This window comes from Canis lupus, chromosome 26 (assembly GCF_048164855.1).
Source record: "Canis lupus baileyi chromosome 26, mCanLup2.hap1, whole genome shotgun sequence".
NCBI classification, from domain to species: Eukaryota; Metazoa; Chordata; class Mammalia; order Carnivora; family Canidae; genus Canis; species Canis lupus.
In genome coordinates, this window is record NC_132863.1 from 29,988,460 (window position 1) to 30,007,200 (window position 18,741).

The window sequence follows — 18,741 nt, forward strand, 5'->3', positions numbered from 1 at the left end:
GGCAGCGTGCTTCTGACAAAGCTCAGGCCAAACCCATCAATGGGGAGTTTCAGCACCAAAGTTGTCTCTTAGTGGCGTCCAGAAGGCTCTATCCCAACACTCCCTGCCGCTTGGTCCTTGGTCATTGATTGGGAGCAGTGCAGGGATTTGGCCTGACATTAGGGACAGAGGGCCTCACAGGTGTGGCAACTGGATGCTCTCAATCACCTGTGCTCCCTGCAGCAGGTCCCCAACAGGGGAGGTCTGACCTGGTGGCTCCATGGCAGCCACACCCGAGATGACTTCTTTCCAGAAGCCTCTATCCTGAAAGCATCTGTGACAAAGCCAACGGCCTCCCTTTCTAATGGAGACACACACGTTTATTCACTGTGTACACATGAGCATTCAGACAAGCATAATGCACACACAGGTTCACATACGTGTAGTGTGTTGTGCAATAAGCACTGAACTTGTCTAAGGTCAGCTAGTGACAAGATAAATGACCTTGAAAAGAAATCCCCTTCCCATGAGCTTAATTTTTCACAACTATAAGATTAGAGGCACCACCCTTTTGATGCCAGCATTGTAGGAGTTTATGCATCGCTCTTATCACCAAAAGCAGGAGAGACAGTGAGTATCGGTGAATAGTCCCAGCAAAGAAGAACCACTCATTCATTCATTCAGCTCACATGGACTATCCAGAGACGGCTGGTGTTTCCAGTAGGTTGGTGTGAACAAATGATTCGGTTCTTGTCTTCTAGAGCAATATTCAAGTAGAGACACAAGGAAAAAAAGAAGGAGGAAATAAACAATGGGAGACACTTGTAGGGGATAAATAAGATCCAGTGTCAGAGAACCGCCTCGAATGAGGTCTGCTGAGGTATGCCGCACACTGTCCATTTGTCCCCTGTGACAGGTGATCTATCCTGTCCACATGTATTTATGGGTCATTTCCCGCGTGCCAAGCATGGTGCTATCTGTTTGGTTAAGTGAATTCTTAGTCAAGACCATGGACAAAGGCCTTCCTTCTGGACATTTTTCCAGACCCGCTTGGCTTTCTGTCAAAACGGTGCTTGTCACAAACTGGTCGGCATCTCTCATCCCAGTTTTATTTTCTTCCCTGGAAAAAAAGGCAATGTGAAGTGGCCGGGGGACGTGTCTTTGGTGGAAAGTCAGGGGGTCAACGCTTGCCCTGCTCTGCTGGGTGCCGGGGGCAGCTGGCACCGTCCCGTTTCTCACTCTGCGGGGTGGGGTGGCAACACGACCCAGACAGATGTCTTCCAGCTCCTGGGGGACTGCACCGAAATGCTGGCTTTTCTGTGGAATGGAGGCAAATCTTTTGGTTTGATCAATTCGTGAGCTTACTCGGAGGTTTCCAGGCTTACTTGGATGTTTTTGCTTCGTCCAGCAAGGACTTGCTATTTATTACCCTAACACTGGGACCGTTCTGTGGCTCCACTCTGAATGTCTCTATGCTTTACTTAATCTAAATAATCAACGGTGGGCCCTTTCCCCTACAATCCATGCTTTAAGAGTCCAGGTGTAGGTGAAGATTCCAACTCAATAACTTGGTATCATGGATCTGCTTCACTAAGGAAAGAAAAATCAGTATTTTCTTTAAGGCCGTAACGAGCCCCAACCCATCCCTCCCAAGAAAATATGCTTTCAATTCCTCACTACCACGGTGGCGCTCTGCGGCCTCGGCCACTTCACCTACTTCCTTGAATCTGTTTCGTCCCTGAGATGATGGTTTGGGGGTATATCCCACCTTCTGTGCTTTCCCTCTCAGGAGGAATTTTGTCTTATTTGGAAAATCCAAGGAAGGGCAGTGACAAGAGCCGAGCGGCCCCTCCATCCATCCATGGGTTCTGATGAAATGAGGTTGCCCTGTTGGGCATCTTTCTCTTGCTTTGGCACCCTCAGCCCTCGAGATTGCAGGAAAATCGGGTGACTTTTGTCAAACAGCTGCACTCGGCATTGTGTTGGAGGTCACGGTGCTCCGTCAGAGGCGGAGGTAATGTATTTATTTGTCACTGCCGCCCGTCCCCGCCGCCGCCTTCCCTTCCGTTTGTTCTGCCCAAGGCCGTTGGGGTCCGACAGAGATCAACAGTGTTTCTACAGAGATGAAGCTGCTCGTCCAAACCTGAATTAGATGTTAAATCTTTTTGAAGTGGGGAGGAGGTAAAGGAGGGAGGAATCATATTGTGCTAAGAATTTATCCTGTGTTGCTTCCTGTGAGATAATGTCCCCGGGAAGATTTGTTACCCGGCGAGTTGCAAACTGCTGTTTCAGGCTGATACGTGCTGCCAATTCATTCTGATGAGTTCCGCCGGTCGGAAAAGTAGCTTTCCCTCCTTTGATTCGCTGGGGCTGGTTGGAAATGGATGATGGGTTCAAGAGCTGGGACAGCGTATGTGCCATGCCCGGGACGCCTGGAATCCCAGATGCCTCGGGTCACACTCGGTGCTACAAAGGAAGGCCAGACCAAGACCATTGGGCTGAAAATTGCTCTCGGCTTCCAGTTCATGTGCCTCTTTTCTGAGTCACTTATTGGGAAACTATTTCCCTACGGATCCCCCATTCACACACACCCTACTCCTGTTCTGCATCCAGGTTCCAGACAGCCCTAAGGTCCTGTCTCTGCTAGGCTGGGAGGAAGCTCAGGGAGCCAGACTCCGGAGGCAGGCAGATCTGGGCACAGATTCTGGTTTCATTCCTAATGGGCTCACTTGGATAAATTGCAGTTGTCTCTATGACCATCAGGTTCTTCACCTGTGAACCAGAGATGAACACGGTAGAGGTCTACCTCGCCACTGAACTCCACTACCAAACTTTTGCTCTCCAAATATGGGAACTGAACAGATTCAGATACCGTTTGTTTGTTTGTTTGTTTGTTTGAGCAAATTCCTTGTATCTGAACTCTTGCCACTCATGCCCTGAAACTCAGAAACAAAGTAGGGATGCTACTGTCAATAGGCTCACTGTCGACTTCAGCCCCATCAGCCCCTTTCCGAACCACTCCATGTCTCTTTTGCTTGTTTCCAGCTTCCTCCTAGTGGCTTTGCAGCTATGAATCAATAATCTCTGACATTTGCTTCAGTTCTCCCCAAGGAAGCATCTTTCAGATTGCCTTTAATTGGTCCTCAACACAGGGGCACTTCCCTGTGACCCATCCTGGCCTTTGGTTACCGCCAGCAGAATGCCAGTGCATCCTGGTCCTGTTGTGCGCCAGGATCAGCTTGGCATTTTGTTCTCAGGTCTATGATACTCCTGTGGAAATATCTTGTCAGACGGATCCAGCCGCCTTCTCCCGGATGCCTCTACCACATCTCCACCACGTTCAGGGGGTCCCTTCTATTTGTGGAGCTTGTGAACTCTTGAAAATGTTTTTCAGAAGGAAAGACATGTAGCCTTCTACAAAGCTTTGGGATCTTTCCTGACTCTGGCTGCAAGATTCACATAAGTCTTCTCTCTGGACCTCAGTTTACTCCTCCATCCAAAGAGACGGGAAGTCCTCAGGACACCGTTGCATTTTTCCAGGACCTCTGTCATCTTTGGGGTTACTTCTAGGGGATCTCCCTTGGAGAGGGTGGGGTAGGAGGAAGACCATAGGGAGGGCCTCCTGTTCTAGTAGGTTACAAGGTCAACGAGGGACACCAGAAGCTTCCACACTAGGCAATGCCACCCCAATCCACTCCCTTGGCTTTCTGCACTCAGCAAAGAGGAAGCCAGAGTGGCCCAAGAACCCACACCACCTAGATAGGTTCCCAGTCTCTCCCTCTCCCCCAAACCACTCAGTTCTCAGAAACCACCTTTCTGTGGTGATGCTTAGGCAGAACTGGAAAACTTCCCTGAACAAATGGTCAGTGAGAGAGTAACTGGTAATAAACATCAGCTGAAGGCACTCTGGGGACCTGTAAGGGGAGGACAGACAGAGATCTTCGCTTGCACAGTCCCGGGGTCGAGGGAGCTGAGTGGAAATGACCTGGAGTCCAGTGGTGTGTGAATGTGACACTCAAGGATGCTGTCCATCATTTGGACAGGGCAGGGGGAAGCCTCCTTAGGATGCTTCTGAATACTTTCCCATATTCAAGAATTTTCCAGCAACCTTGCTTCCTCAATCTGAGCCTCTTCCATGATAACTGTAGGACACTTATTGGAACAAATGGATATTCTGTGTGAATAGATGTTTATCTGCACTGAAAGTGTTTCTCTCCTTCTTTAGAGTTCTACTTAGTTATAGAGCAGCTTGGGGACCAAGCTTAAGTTCCAAGTACATGGCACCAACTGCTTAACATTTTGTGGGAAGAAAGAGAAAGAAGGAGGGAGAATGGAGGGGGAATTACTCAAAGTGTGTCAACTGGAGCATTAGTGTTAAAATCACGTACCCCTGTTCAGATTGGACCTTTCTGGGAGGGTCCCAGGAATGTGAATTTGAATAAGCTGAGTAATTTTTAATGCAGAGTGAAAGAAAAAAAACCCAAAGATATAGATGACTTTGGTATTTGGCTTACTTGTCACTTATGAGCAACTCTTACAAAGGAGAGATAACTGGAAGTAATGGTCAAATTCAGAGACTCCTGTGTTCAAATGCCAGGTGTACTTACCAGTGAATGACCTTGGGAAAGCCACTTTCTGCCCCTCTTCTTCCCAGCCTTGGTTCCCCATCTATGAAATGGGGATGTTGATAGCAGTGCTCACCTTACGGGGTTGTAGAGGAGTAGTTTTTTATATACAAAACACTTAGGAGACTGGGGGTCTTTGAAAGAAATTATGGACAGATCCAGCACAGAAATACTTTTCCAGTAGCCTTGTTGGAATGATGGACGGAGAGGTCTCTAGTGTGGTGATATGAGGGCTCCTGCTGGGTTTCTTGGTCTGAGAAGTGAATGAAAGCCATTTACTTTATGGATCCACAGCACCAATGGGGACAAGGATGGGGCAGCGCCAGCAGGAAGGCCCACTCTATAACCCCTCTGACTTGACCTTCCTAGTAGACACTCAGCTGCTTTTCACCTCCTGGACTACGAAGAAACGTCTGGATTTCTGCTACACAAAAGGGGAGCCAAGATGGTCTGGAGAACCAACAGAAGCTCTCTATGCTCACCCATACTTTTCTATTAATTATGAGTGAACCACCTTCATGGTGGTGTGGGGACAGCCTACAAGGTCCCCTCCTTCAAGTATCCTAAGCAGGGTCAAAGCTGAGCAGTGCAGAGAGGAAAAGGAATCCTCATCTCCACTGTCTGTCCCTTCTCTCTTTCACAGCCCTCCAGGGTTGAAGAAGAAGCTCTCCTCCGTATTTACCTCTAATCCTCAAGGAAAGAATTAGCTGGCTTTCCCTTCCTCTTTATTCTGGAGGGAGACTACTTTTCCTCTCTCCAAAGAGGCATCCCTTGCCCCTTTTTCTGGAGCTACAATGATAGACAAAATACACACACAGAAAAATCATCTCTAAGACAGCACACAAACACAGGTATTTCAGACATATTATACTTGACACACAAATACATGATGCCCAATAAATAGTTATTGAATTGCACAGTATGGTTGAAAGAGCAGGGACTCAGAATTCAGGCTGGTCTAATCTAAATCTCGGCTTTGTCACTCACTAACTGTATCAAGTCAGGACTGACACAGTGGCTATGGGTAGCAACGAAATGGTTTGTGCCTCATCACTGTTGTGATTTAAGCAGAGCCTGTTCACTGTGCTCTCTACAGGCATGAACTTAAGATTTTGTTTTACAAGCTGATGATTATATTGGCTGTCAACGGAGCTTAAATCCTGGCATCTAGGAACTCACTTAAATACTTGTTCAAAGAATATCTGGGTCAGAAATATTCCCCTTTTCCTTCTTGAACTGTTAAAATTCAATAGGAAAGTGACCTGTTCAAAGATGAACTCTATTTTATAAAGATGTTTTCAGCGGGCCCTGGGTAAAAAATATTTCATAAACCAGAGGAAGCCACTAAATCAAGGAGTCGAAAAAGAAATAGATTTGCTAAAGCGGTACCATTTTGGTGTGGGAAGGTGATATATGCAACATTTTTTACTATATTTGGCTGCAAACTCCAGACAGTTGTTGCCTTGATCTATGACTGAGATTCTGTGGCAGGGCACCATTTGAACTAGCCCTCCTCAGGGCTTTTTGCTGTAACAAGAGATCATAAATGATGATGATTGGGTGAATATTTTGAAAATAGGAGAAGGAGGCAGTTTCAAGTGCAAAGTTCTGGTGGATTCATGGAGCTAATGGATATGTCTATCGAGGCACAAGGAAGACGGGCCACATGGACCGTCATTGGTAGAAGGTATGGGTGTGCCTAAAGTGGCTTCTGATAGGGCTTCTGTAGCCATCTGTGTTCCCTGGGATGCAGACTGAGACAGAGCTTAGCAAGCAGGGTGTTTACTAGCAATGCCTTTAGGATCCATACCTGTGGATAGGAGGTGAGGGAAGCAGGAGTGGGAAGCGGGAAAAGCCTAGCTGTGATGCAGATCCAGAGATAACCTTGGCTGAATCTGGAGCTCCAATTGTCCCCAGCTGGGCTGAGGTGCTGGGCTTTCACATTATGGCATCAATCAATGGATTCAGGGTGAGCTTGGGTGAGATGGGTCAGTGGGGCAGTTGAAAAAACTGCAGAAGGTCTGACAGGTGAACAATGTGACCAACAACCTTCCTTGTGGCTGAACCACAAGGCTTCCACACACCAATTTGGGTGGTGTGCCCCAGTGTTCACTGTTGCTCTTGCAGGGGGACTGGGGATGTCAGGTCTGTGTATGGTTGGTTGGAAGTCTGACCAGGGTTAATCTCCTAGGTTTCTCTAAATAAGAGCCAATTACTAATTGATCCGATAACTCCTTGCAGTGCCAGAGACTTGGGTGAGAGCCAGCACACAGCAGTTCTTGCCAGCGATCCATTCTGCTATGGAAACTTCCTCTTTCCTGCAAGCATGAGGAGTCTGTAGAGAGAGCATCTTTATGGTTGACATGGGCTTTGGAACTGGACTAACTTGCAAGCCGGGCTAAGCCACTTCCCAGCTGCCCAACCTTAGAACAATGGCTTGACTTCTCTGAACCCCAATTACCTCCCTGTAAAAAGGGAATAATTACTCTACATACCTTATATGTTGCTCTTTCCAAGATCATGCAAGCAGTCAAAGTTATTATTACTTGGGGATCAGTGGTATGTCAGAGAAGGGAGAAGATCTACCCATTTACCTTTTCCAAGCCTGATGTTAGCATGATGGCAGCAGAAGTCTTAGCCTGGTCTTTGTGGGCAGAGGTCCTGTCGGGGTCACACAGTGTGGTTCAATAGAGTCTCTGGGATCAGTTCCTCCTCTCAAAATCCTGGAGATGTGGGGATCCCTGGGTGGCTCAGCTGTTGGTGCCTGCCTTGGGCCCAGGGAGTGATCCTGGAGTCCCAGGATCAAGTCCTGCATCGGGCTCCTTGCATGGAGCTTGCTTCTCCCTCTACCTATGTCTCTGCTTCTCTCTCTCTCTCTCTCTCTCTCTGTGTCTGTCTCTCATGAATAAATAAATAAATAAAATCTTAAAAATAAAAGTTTAAAATCCTGGAGATGATGGAAGCCACAAAATTAGCCTCCAGGTTGCCTTGGCATTGGGTGTCCTACTTGATTGAAACTGAAGGGAACCAAGGATCAACTCATATCAGGAAATGGCAATGTCAGGTGCTAGAGTTTCAGCTGTACATGTGCCCAGAGATGCACAAGGAACCATGTGGGTGTGTCTGAATGTTAAGCTCCACTCGTTCTCAAAGTGGATCCTTGTCCAAGGAGAGGCAGCATAAACAGAATTTGTTAACAATGCAATTTCTGAGTCTCATCTCAGACCTACAGAAACCCTGGTGAGAGAACCCAGGACCTACATATTAATAAGGACTCCAGGTGATTCTGATGCATGTTTCTGTTTGAGAATCAATGGTGTAGATAAGAAGTCAACATATTTTTTTTCTGTAAAGGACCAGATAGTAAGTATTTTTGACTTTGCAGCCCATGCGTTCAGGCTGTCAAAATGACTCAAATCTCCCCACTGTAGTGCAAAAGCAGCGATAAACATTATATAAATGAATGAATGTGTGTGTGCTCCAGTAACACTCTACTTTACAACAGGCAGGCTATGGTTTTTTAGTGTCTGGTATAGGCACCTGTAGGATCACAATTTCTTTCCTTAAGGTGACTTCTCTCCTCCACCAGGACATGCTCATTCCTTTATTCATGTATTCAATAACTCATTTTATTTCTCTGTTGTATACCGTCTACATGCTAGGAACTCTGCTAAGGATAGGAAATGCAACAGTAAATAAGAGACACCATTCCGCCATCATGGAACTTAAAGTTTAAGGAGAGACCTAAAAAGCAATTCCAAATAACTATTAAGATAATACATGACACAGAGGAGAGAGAATTCGAAGGGTTCAGAGGTGACCTAATCTAATTTGGGGAGGGTAGAAAAGGACTTTCTAAGAAGTTGTCTTTATTTTTTTTATTTTTAATTTTTTTAGAGAGGAAGAGAGAGACAGAGAGAGATGGTGGTGGGTGGAGAGAGGCAGAAGGAGAGAGAAAGAAAATCTTAAGCAGGTTTGCTGCTCAGTGCAGAACCTGACATGAAGCTTGATCTCACAATCTTGAGATCATGACCTGTGCCAAAATCAAGAGCCAGGTGCTTAACCGACTGAACCACGCAGGCAACCCTAAGGAACTGCCTTTTAAGATGGAATCCTGACAATAGTAGCTAGGTTCTGATACTTTTGTAAGGACTTTGTGCTCATAGCTCATTTCATCCTCCAATAACCCACAGAGGGAAGTACCATTTTTATTCCCGGCTCATGAAGAAGAGAGTGAGGCCCAAGAAAGATGCACAGTGTGCCCCCAAATTCGAGCCCAGGCAGTTTGGGTCTAGAGGCTGTGTTCCCAACTACAGCTTGATATCACCTCGGTAACAGGAAAGAGAAGAATATTCTAGGCAAAGACAGAAATTTACAGTCTAGTGAGGTGAACAGTCCCTACTTTAATAATTTTATTTTAGAGACTATTATAATCTAGGTATCATGTTAGACATCAAGGGTGCAGCTGGATAGAAGTCAGAAAGGCCTTCATCGAGCTTATAGATGAGTCCAGAAGACATATGTTGCTGAAAACCAGGGGAGAAAAAGCAGAGGGGGAAGTGGGGCGAGGAAAATGTACACAAGAGTTTAGGGGATGGTCTGAGGCTTCATTCAATACTAAGCAAAGAATGGGCAGAGAGATTAAGACCAAATCTCCCTTCTTGACTTTTTTGTCCAGTGACATCTCTAGAACTCTTGCTGGTTAAATCCAATTTCTGGCCATAGTTTTATATTTATATATATAATTATTAACATAATAAATATATAATATATCTAAATACATATGCAATTTTTCATTATGTAGGGAAGAGAAGGATAAATCATTAGTTGGTATGGGGTTATTTGATTAGTGATTTGTTAATAAAACAAAGTAAATGCTCACTTAATACCCTATCCCCCCCAAAAAAAATACCCTATCCCCAAATACTATATTCTAGATGAATTAAATAACTAGACTTTATAACAAAATTCTATCCTAGTATAAATAACATAAACATCTTGACATACTTAAGTTTAAAATCCCTCAAAAATGTTGTTCTGTCAGAATATATATTCAGAAGATAAGAAGCAAAATAAAAATAACACCACATGGAGATGAATTTGCATTGAGTGTGGCAGAAAGAGAATTACTATCTGTGCTATAGAAGGAATTTATATAAATACCAAAGGAAAAAAGTCCATAATTCTGAAAGTTAAATGTGAACATAATTTCAAAAGACATGGATAGGACCTAGAGCTCACAATATAGAAAATAAAATTGGCTAATAAACATGGACAGTATTTAATCTCAGAGGTAACCAAAGAGATTTGAATACAAAAGCAGAGTGATACAGTTTGTCAGCTAAATTAGCAAAGTTTATAAAAACAGTTGTATTCTGGAGAGATTAAGTTTGGAACGAATACTCTCACTCACAGTTAATAGAGTTCAAAATCAGCATAAAATTGGGGAAATTTTGCAACCTGGCAAAACATATCAAGACCATCAAAAATATTTACACCTTTTGACCAAATATCTGCATTTCTGGGAATTTTTCTAAGGACATTGTATTCATTTCCTAGAGCTGCTGGAATGAGGTACCACAAACTGGGCATTCCAGAACACCACAGAAATGCATTGTCTCACATCCGAAGGCTAGAAATCTGAGATCAAGGTGTGAGCAGGGTTGGTTCCTTCTGTGGGCTGGAAGGGAGGATCTGCTCCATGCCTCTCTCCTACTATGTGGTGATTCGCTGGCCATCTCTGGCATTCGTGGTTTGTGAGCATATCACCCTGAATTTTGCCTTCATCTTCACATGATGTTCTGTGTGCATGTCCATCTTCCCCCTTCCACCTGTCCTATTGGATTTGGGCCCAATCCTTTGGGATTTTGGCTCTTGTTAACACTCTCTCAGGACATATTGCAGGAGCTAAAAGATCATTTAAGTGTCCAAAGAGAGAACTATGTTAATTCCCCATGGCATTTTCCATTTGCATCAGGAAAAAAAAATTACCATTGATCTCACTATTGTCTTCTGAGAAAGGATGCTTCTGTTAAATGAGAAGCTGCTTCATGAGCTGATTTTCTTGATTCATTTAGCAATCCAGATACACAAGTAGGAGTTAGCAGGTGCGGAACAGCTCACCAAGGTGTAGGAGGAGTAATTTGAAGTCTTTTGGGAAGCGGAGAAAAAGACAGTAAGAGTAAGAAGATGGGAAGAAGAGAGGAGGCAGCAGGCATTGGGCAGAGAAGCCCAGGGCAGAGCTCCACATGGGTGGCTCTCTTCTAGCAGATAGGAAAACCTATCATTTTTGAGTTCCTATTGTGTTATCTCTTGGTGAAAACTCTAGCTTGGTATGAAGTTCACTACATTTAAAAATGCCGTGAGTGAGTGATTTCTGTTCTTTATCTCATTTGTTAATAATATAGTTGATGAAAGCTTGGTCTTCATCTCACAATGAAGCAAGCAGGAACCCCAGAGGTAGAGGAGACAATGAGATTAAAAGGATTAGGAGCACCCTGGACTTTGGAGACATTTGGGGAGGCCCCAGTCTAGATAAGTGGGGCTCAAGAAAGTTGTGCCTATATCTCCATGTCTCTGAACGCTCCAGCATACCTATGGGTTACACAAGCATGACCAGCTTTGCCCTCTGGTAGGAGCGGACCCTGGGATGCCTCTCCACCAATCTCCCTTCCTCTTGGGCTGCTGCTGCCCTATCAGCTGTCCCCGGGCCTCTTTTAAATGGGAGGAAGCAAAGCCTCCAACCTACACGTTTTAAAGGACTTTTTTTTCTTTTTAATTGAGGAAAGTTTGCACAATGCAAATAAACAATGGATCTCATTTCCAGCCTCTCCCAGGGGAGGAGGGGAAGGGGCTGCACTTTGATTGATGCAGGAAGGAAATTGAGGCTCAGCTTTCCAGAAACTAGTGCTAGAATGAGGAGACCAGCTTGAGATACGTTGCAGAAGAGGAAAGCCAAAACTATTTTCCAATCACTGATCTAAAGCTTTCCAATTTCAAGCCCTTATGGGATTTAGTATTTTAGGGGATAAACAAGGTAGCCTTGAGGTTACCCAGAGAAACATGAACCATCTGAGCATTTTAGACACTGGGCTTACCTTTGGATGAAGAGAGAGGGAATAAACATTCACTGAGCACCTGTTGTGTAGTAGGCTCTGCGTTGGGCACTTCAGTGTTTTCTCATTTAATACCATGTTACAATATCCCTATGAAGCATGTGTAATTAACCCACTATACAGATGATGGATGGAGGCTCAGTAAAGTGACTGTCCAATGCCACATGGCCACATGTGCCAAATGCTGTTGACATGGTTTGTAAGTGATTGGTCTGGGAAGATGATCTGGCTGGCAGCTCCTGTATTGAATAATATAGAGATAAAACATTGCCATCACTGCAGAAATTCTACTCTAGAGAGAGTAGAACAGGTTGAAATAGTTCCAGGCAAAAGGAGAGGGTATTTGTAAAAGTAAGGGATTTAGTAGGAGTGAAGCAGAGCATCCTTGGGACTCCAGGAATTAGTTGGAGCTCCCTAACTTAGACTCTGCAAAGAGTAGATATGGAGGATTACAATCCGGTAGCAGAATCTATGACCCTTCTCCAAGACTCAAGGAGCACAGATTGGAGGACGTCACATGGACAGTGCAGCTCAGCGGGTTGGGCTGCAGAAAGTAGATAGATCATGTCTACACCTTGAAGGTGGTCACTGGAGACCTGACATAGAGTCAGCTCAGTCCCTAGCTAAATATAGGGCTGGTACGGTTGTGCCTGATGAATAGGGCAGAGCTGTGGCAGATAGAGGCTGACAACAAAAACCTTTAGCACATCTTATGTCCACATGCAGACTGCACACATAAGGGTGTGTGTATGTGTGTATGTGTTTTGGGGGGCAATTAAGCATGCTCCGTTCCTTGACAGAGTAGCTCATTCTCTTGCATATCGTGGAATTCAATTTGAGTCTCGAGAGCACTGACATTGGAAATGAGATCTCGGAGATGTTTCAACACCCAAATAACTTTCTCCCCTCCATCTGTGAGCATCTCTTTTCAACTCTTGTCCACTTTGAGCTTTCTCCCTATGGGCTTGAAAAGATGAGTTGGCTCAAGCTGTAAAACAGCTTTCTCTCGTGTGTGTGTGTGTGTGTGTGTGTGTGTGTTGGAAACGTCTGTCTAGCTCATTCATAACTATGCACACTCATCTGGAATAAATAGACAAAAACTGACTGATGTAAAGGACTTCCATTCCAGAAAGGTCTGTATTCGCTCAGCAATAATTGCAGCAGAAATGTCTCTGCCAGCTTAGTCTCTTTGCCATCAGAATCAGGTCCTGAGATATCTCTAATAAGCAGTTAACCACCACTGATGTTAACAGTCCCCCAGTATAATTGCAAATAGAATACTCATATAAGATGCTTCTGGTGGAAAGAAAGGGGGGTCTCTGTTAAAACCTTACTCTGAGCTTGTGTTGGAGATCTGCAGTGCACTAACAAAGGCTTTGAAAAGTCCTGCAGTAAAGAAACCTTTACAATTTTGTTTCAGCCAGAATTTCCCAAGCTAGTTTAGAAAGCCAGCCTTCTTTCCTTCCTCCCTTTTTCTTTTCTTCTTTCCATGAAGCATTTGTAGAATAAAGCTCAACGGAACATATTTTGGGAAACACAAGCCTAAATACAATTGAATCTTGACGAGCACGTACATGTGTGCATGTGTGATGTTTGTGTGTATGTGTGTGTGTGTCCCCCCACACTGCCTTTCACTCTCTGGGAGTCTGAAACAATGATGGTATTTGAAGGAGGTTGTAATATCTGGGCCTTTCCTGAGAAGTCTGGGGATAACCCTCATAATTCTGTGATCCTTTTTAAAGTCATTACCTACATTTTATTGTTAAACATGAATTCTACATTTAACTGTTTATTTATTAGTTCAGTTTCAAATATACCAACTCCATGATCACTACAGGCAAGATGTTACCTCCTTTTTTTAAAAAAAGATTTAATTATTTATCTATTTATTTATCTATTTATTTATCTATTTATTTATTTATTTATTTATTTATTTATTTATTTATTTGAGGAGGGGCAGAGGCAGAGGGAGAGAGAGAATCAACAAGCAGACTCCCCGCAGAGCCATGGAGTCAATTTTGGGGCAATTCCAGGACCTTGAGATCATGACCTGAGCTGAAACCAAGAGCCAGCAGCTTAACTTACTGAGCCACCCATGAGCACCAAAACATTATTTTCTTAATGCAATCTTCAGAGACATTGTATCTAATCCTTTAATAAAAATTATGGCAGACAGATGTGGTTTGATATTGCATTAGTCTCTTACCATCTCTTACCTGGTATGTCCTCTTCCCTTCCTCACAATGTCACCTGAGCTCTCCCTCTGGCTCCCTTCATCTCACCATGACAAAGATTATTATATACAAGATTGCCCCACTTAAACCACATCATCACTCCCCACTGCTAATAAGGTAAACCCAAACCAGCTTCTCTGTGCTGTGCTTTGCCAGTGCTGTTCCTCTTGATATGCCCTTTTTTCTCACTCATCTGGAAAATTCCTAGTCATCCTTAGGTTCCAGTACAATTGTCATGACTCCTAGGGAGTATTCCTTGGTGTTTGCAGGAAAAAATTATTTGTTCCCTCTACTATATTCTCATTGCATTTTTTATTTACCCACATTCGTGGCTTTTGGCTTTGGCTTTTAAGATAAAATGAGAATTATGGGAAGGAAGCATGTATCAAAGAGAATTTTGAAAATAAATATATTGAACTCAATCTTCCCTGTCTTCTAGACTTCCTTGATAAACTGACACCATTGTCATTATCTGCAACTGTCATACTCTCTAACCACTGGACAATATGTGTTATATACATTATCTCTTTGATCCTTAAGAGAAAAATGTGTATTTTGTACCCACTCTACAGATGGCTTTATTCAAGGTTGTCTGGCTCCAAAGTTGGTGCTACATCCATTGTGTAACATTGTCTTTTGGGTACATGATTATCCATATCATGTATCCCTCAGCACACTCCATGTTTATAATAATTACCTGTAATTCTCAAATAAACTTTTTTTAAAGATTTTATTCTTGAGAGACACAGAGAAAGATGCAAAGACATAGGCAGAGGGAGAAGAAGGCTTCCTGTGGGGAGCTTGATGCAGGACTTGATCCCAGGACTCTGGATCATGACTGAGCCAAAGGCAGATGCTCAACCACTGAGCCATCCAAGTGTCCTCAAATAAACTTTTCAAGACAATATTAGTATCCTCATTTATAACCAAAGAAACTGAGTCTTATTTGCCCAGGATCATCAAGTAGGTGGATAAGAGATTAAAATCCTGTATTCTTTCCAGTGCACCACACAACCTGAGGTTTCCATCATTTAGAAGATAGAAGCTTGAGATTTAGAATGGAGATCAGGAAGCCCTATTGGATCCTTAGTCATACAAGTAGATTCAGGAATTATAGTTCATGGTGGAATGATTAACCATTAAGAACATATAGGAGAAAGAGGAACATGCTAAATAACACCACAGTGGTGTATTACAACAAAATCCAGCCAATGATCCTTATTCTTCAACTGACAGATTGCAAGGAAAAGAGAGGGAGAAAGAAAAAGGGGAGAGAGAGAGAGAAATAAAGAAAGAGGGGGTACCAAGACAAATGCTTATTTAAGAGAATTAAGTGATATGCCAAGAGTTGCAATGTATGTATCTTATTTCAACCTTGATTTTTGCCAAAAAAAAAGAGAAATAAACTATAAAGAGATCAAGGGAAATCTGAATGCTGATTGAGGGTCTGATAAAATTAATAAATTACTGTTAAATTTTTCGGTAATTATGCTTAAAAATGAAGTTCTAGGGGTGCCTGCATGGCTCAATCAGTTAAGCATCCACCTTTAGCTCAGGTCATGATCTCAGGGTCCTGGGATTGAGCCCCACATCAGGCTCCCTACTCAGCAGAGAGTCTGGTTTTCTCTCTCCCTCTGACCCTTCCTGCTTATGCTTCCTCTCTCTGTCTCAAATAAATAAATAAAGTCTTTAAAAATGTAAAATAAATAAAAATGTTCTATTTTACATAGATGAATATGAAAATATATATTGGTGCAGTGATAGATATCTTGGATATACTTTAAAACAATCTGGGAGAGAGGCCAATGGTAGTAATATAGATAAATCTAGGTTGGTCATAAGTTTATCATTGTTGAAGCTGGATGATGGGAATTCAGGAGTTTACTTTATTACTCTGTCTAAATTCAAATTCCCAATTATAAAACATCACAAGTAAATGATTAGCCAGATATGCCCATCCCATGAGCTGAAGGATTGATAGGCATTTTGAGTGTTTTGTTATCAATAGATTAAGAAATCAAAGCAGAAAACATGTCTTTGAATCAGATTCATGTTCCCATAGCCAGTTTGCTAGGTCTACCCATTTGGAAATGAATTACTGGGAATGAGGAGAAATAACAGCATTTCTCCTTGTGCTCTCTGTTACTTACTGTCATGAGAGCCTATATTTTGAAAATGGCTTTGGATTTACCTTTTGAATTATTAATATATGTGAATTTGTGTCCCAGGAACAATTTTGCAGTTTTATGACATGTGATCAGTCTAGAAGATTCTAGGAGAGAACCCATGTTTGCCAAAGTGACATTGGTGTGCTAAAATTAAGTTTCCATAGCAACTCCTACTTCAATGTTGGTTGGTCCTAGAAGAGGGCATGCTGATTTCCCAACAAGAAGGAGGGAGTGAGGTGGAAACAGCAGGAGTTAGGCCGTGGGAGGGACTGTTTGCTTCAGGAAGAAGAAAGTCACTTTTAAAGAAATATATTTTTAAGTAATCTCTGCCTACAATATAGAGCTCAAACTTAGAACCCCAAGATCAAGAGTTGCATGCTCTACTGAACATGGTGACTGAGCCAGCCAGGCACCCTGAGGAAAGTCATTTAAATCACTGAGACCAAGAGTAAAGCCAAGTCAGTTTCCATCTGGGGTAAGGTTGATATGCAAGAAGTCTTATTACAATGGTGGGCAATAATGGCAGAGAGGGATTTGGGTCTTGGCAGAGTTTTCTTCATTCTATTGAAGTCAAGTTCGCTCAAGTCAGGGTGTGGATGTGGTAGGGTTGGTCAAACAGGTGTTGTGGAGGGAGAGTCTGGGTTGGAGGCTATGATTCTTTCTTAGGCTACATTACCCACGGCATCAAGAGTAAGAATCAAGAATAAGTATAGGAGACCACCAGCCCTTAGGCAATATATAGGAGCTTGGGATGAAAAGATCCATACATGGCACGTGGGTATGTGCTGTGTTCTTTCTTACCCCATCTGTGCTGACTGTCATATAGAGAATGTAACTATTTCTGAACTGGCTTTCCTGATGGGCAGGGACACGCTGACATCTTTCTGAACTGGGTCGTCATTGCCTATTCCTGAGGAGGGCTAAGGCGTCTGGGGGCAGTAGTCAGCATTCACAGCTGTGCTGGGAAAGGCTGGGGCAAGTGCAGTGAGCAATTTTTCCAGCTGCATCTTTGCTGGACCATGAGAAAATGCAAGACAGCATTGCCTGAAGATGAGGTCTGGCCTCTTTGCCAGCCCAGTTTCGAGCTGAGCCTGAAACTAAAGCTATAGGCCCACAGCCATTGACCTTCATGTGACCAAGGCTTCCCTGAGTCAAGGAGCCTCCAATGCTGCAATCCACACTCCACACTGTGCTGTTTACTTATCTGATGGAGCTGTTCTTTTGGAAAGCTGTGTTAGTCCTGTAATGCAAAGTGACAGAGAAAATAAAAACACCCAGCTGAGAAAAAGCCACAATGTTAATGTGAAACACAAACTTTCTGTTCATCTGAATCGTAGTTTATTTTAAAACAGAACCATAACAGCTCAGATTCTGGGGACCGGGAGGGGCTGTGGCTGCAGCTGCCCAGCTCTCAGATCCTTTCCCCAACTCGCCTTTTGGTCTTAATTCTTGGCACTTCTCCCAGGAGTCAAAGTGGTGTGATGTGGGTTTGCCCTCCCTGAATATGACTCCAAGACCAAGGAAGAGTGAGTTCTGGAGTTTACAGTAGATGAGCCTGAAACTAATGTCACCGTGCTCTGCCCACTAACCCTGCAGTCTCTCTGACTAAATAAAAGCTTGGCCCTAGGTCCCCAGGAGCTTTGTTCTGGAGGAATCTGGCTTTTGTGTTTCGTCTGAACCAAGTTTGGGGTCTGATCCCAAACTCTTACAGCTGGCACTGAGCAACATCTGGTTGGCATCTTCTCTACCCTGTTTCCTGGTGTTTGCCTGCATTTTTTGGAATTAGCTCAGTTTTCTTAATATTTTTTTGTTTCTGAATGTTTTCTGAACAGTATTATCCATATGAGAATGTTAGCCGTACAAAAGCCCAGGGGAGAATCTTGCTATGTAGGCTGCTTCCCGTCCTCATTCCACCTCCAAACTGGAAAAACAGGAGCCCATGGTGGAAAATGAAGAGAAGCAGTCCAAGTTTAGAAGAAAAGCAGGAAATTATCCCAGAGGAGAGGCTTTCAATGAAGCAAGGGGAGGCAAAGTGTGTCAAATTGTACCTGAGAAGACAGATCAGAAAAATGGCCACTGGGTTAAGGGTTGGTGTCTTCATGTAGGGCTGTGTTGGTCAAAACCAGAATGCAATAAATCAGGAAGTGTATAGGAGTGAAGAAAATGGAAAATTAAATTGCCTTTTCAAGAGTTTTGCTCATGGGTATCAGTTCTCCACTGGGGATGCACATTAGAATCCCCTGGAAAGCATTTTAAAAATACTGATGCCTGGGCTCCTTCCCAGAGATTCTTATTTAAATGGTCTTTTGAGGGGATTTTTTTTGCTTATTTTATTCTATTTTTAAGATGAAAGCCAGGGGCACCTGGGTGGCTCAGTGGTTGAGAGTCTGCCTTTGGGTCAGGTCATGATCCTGGGATCCTAGGATGGAATTCCACATCAGGGTCCCTACAGGAAGCCTGCTTCTCCCTCTGCCTATTTCTCTGCTTCTCTTTCTGTGTCTCCCATGAATAAATACATAAAATCTTTAAAAAAAGATGAAAACCAATGGAATTGTTTGTAGCCCTACTGTAAGTAGTCAGTACAGAGGAAGAGATTAAAAGTACAAGGTGGATGATGGAC

General features: G+C 43.5%; 1 long non-coding RNA gene across 1 annotated transcript in view; it reads right to left on the reverse strand.

The window, feature by feature from the left end:
- Positions 1 to 337: 337 nt before the first annotated feature.
- LOC140618454 (uncharacterized) overlaps positions 338 to 18,741 on the reverse strand; it is a 39,693-nt gene continuing 21,289 nt past the window's right edge. Inside the window, exons 5-7 of the long non-coding RNA XR_012018583.1 lie at positions 5,287 to 5,393; positions 4,681 to 4,857; positions 338 to 1,569 (exon numbers count right to left, since the gene is read on the reverse strand). This is a non-coding gene — a long non-coding RNA (uncharacterized lncRNA). The remainder of the gene's footprint in view (positions 1,570 to 4,680; positions 4,858 to 5,286; positions 5,394 to 18,741) is intronic.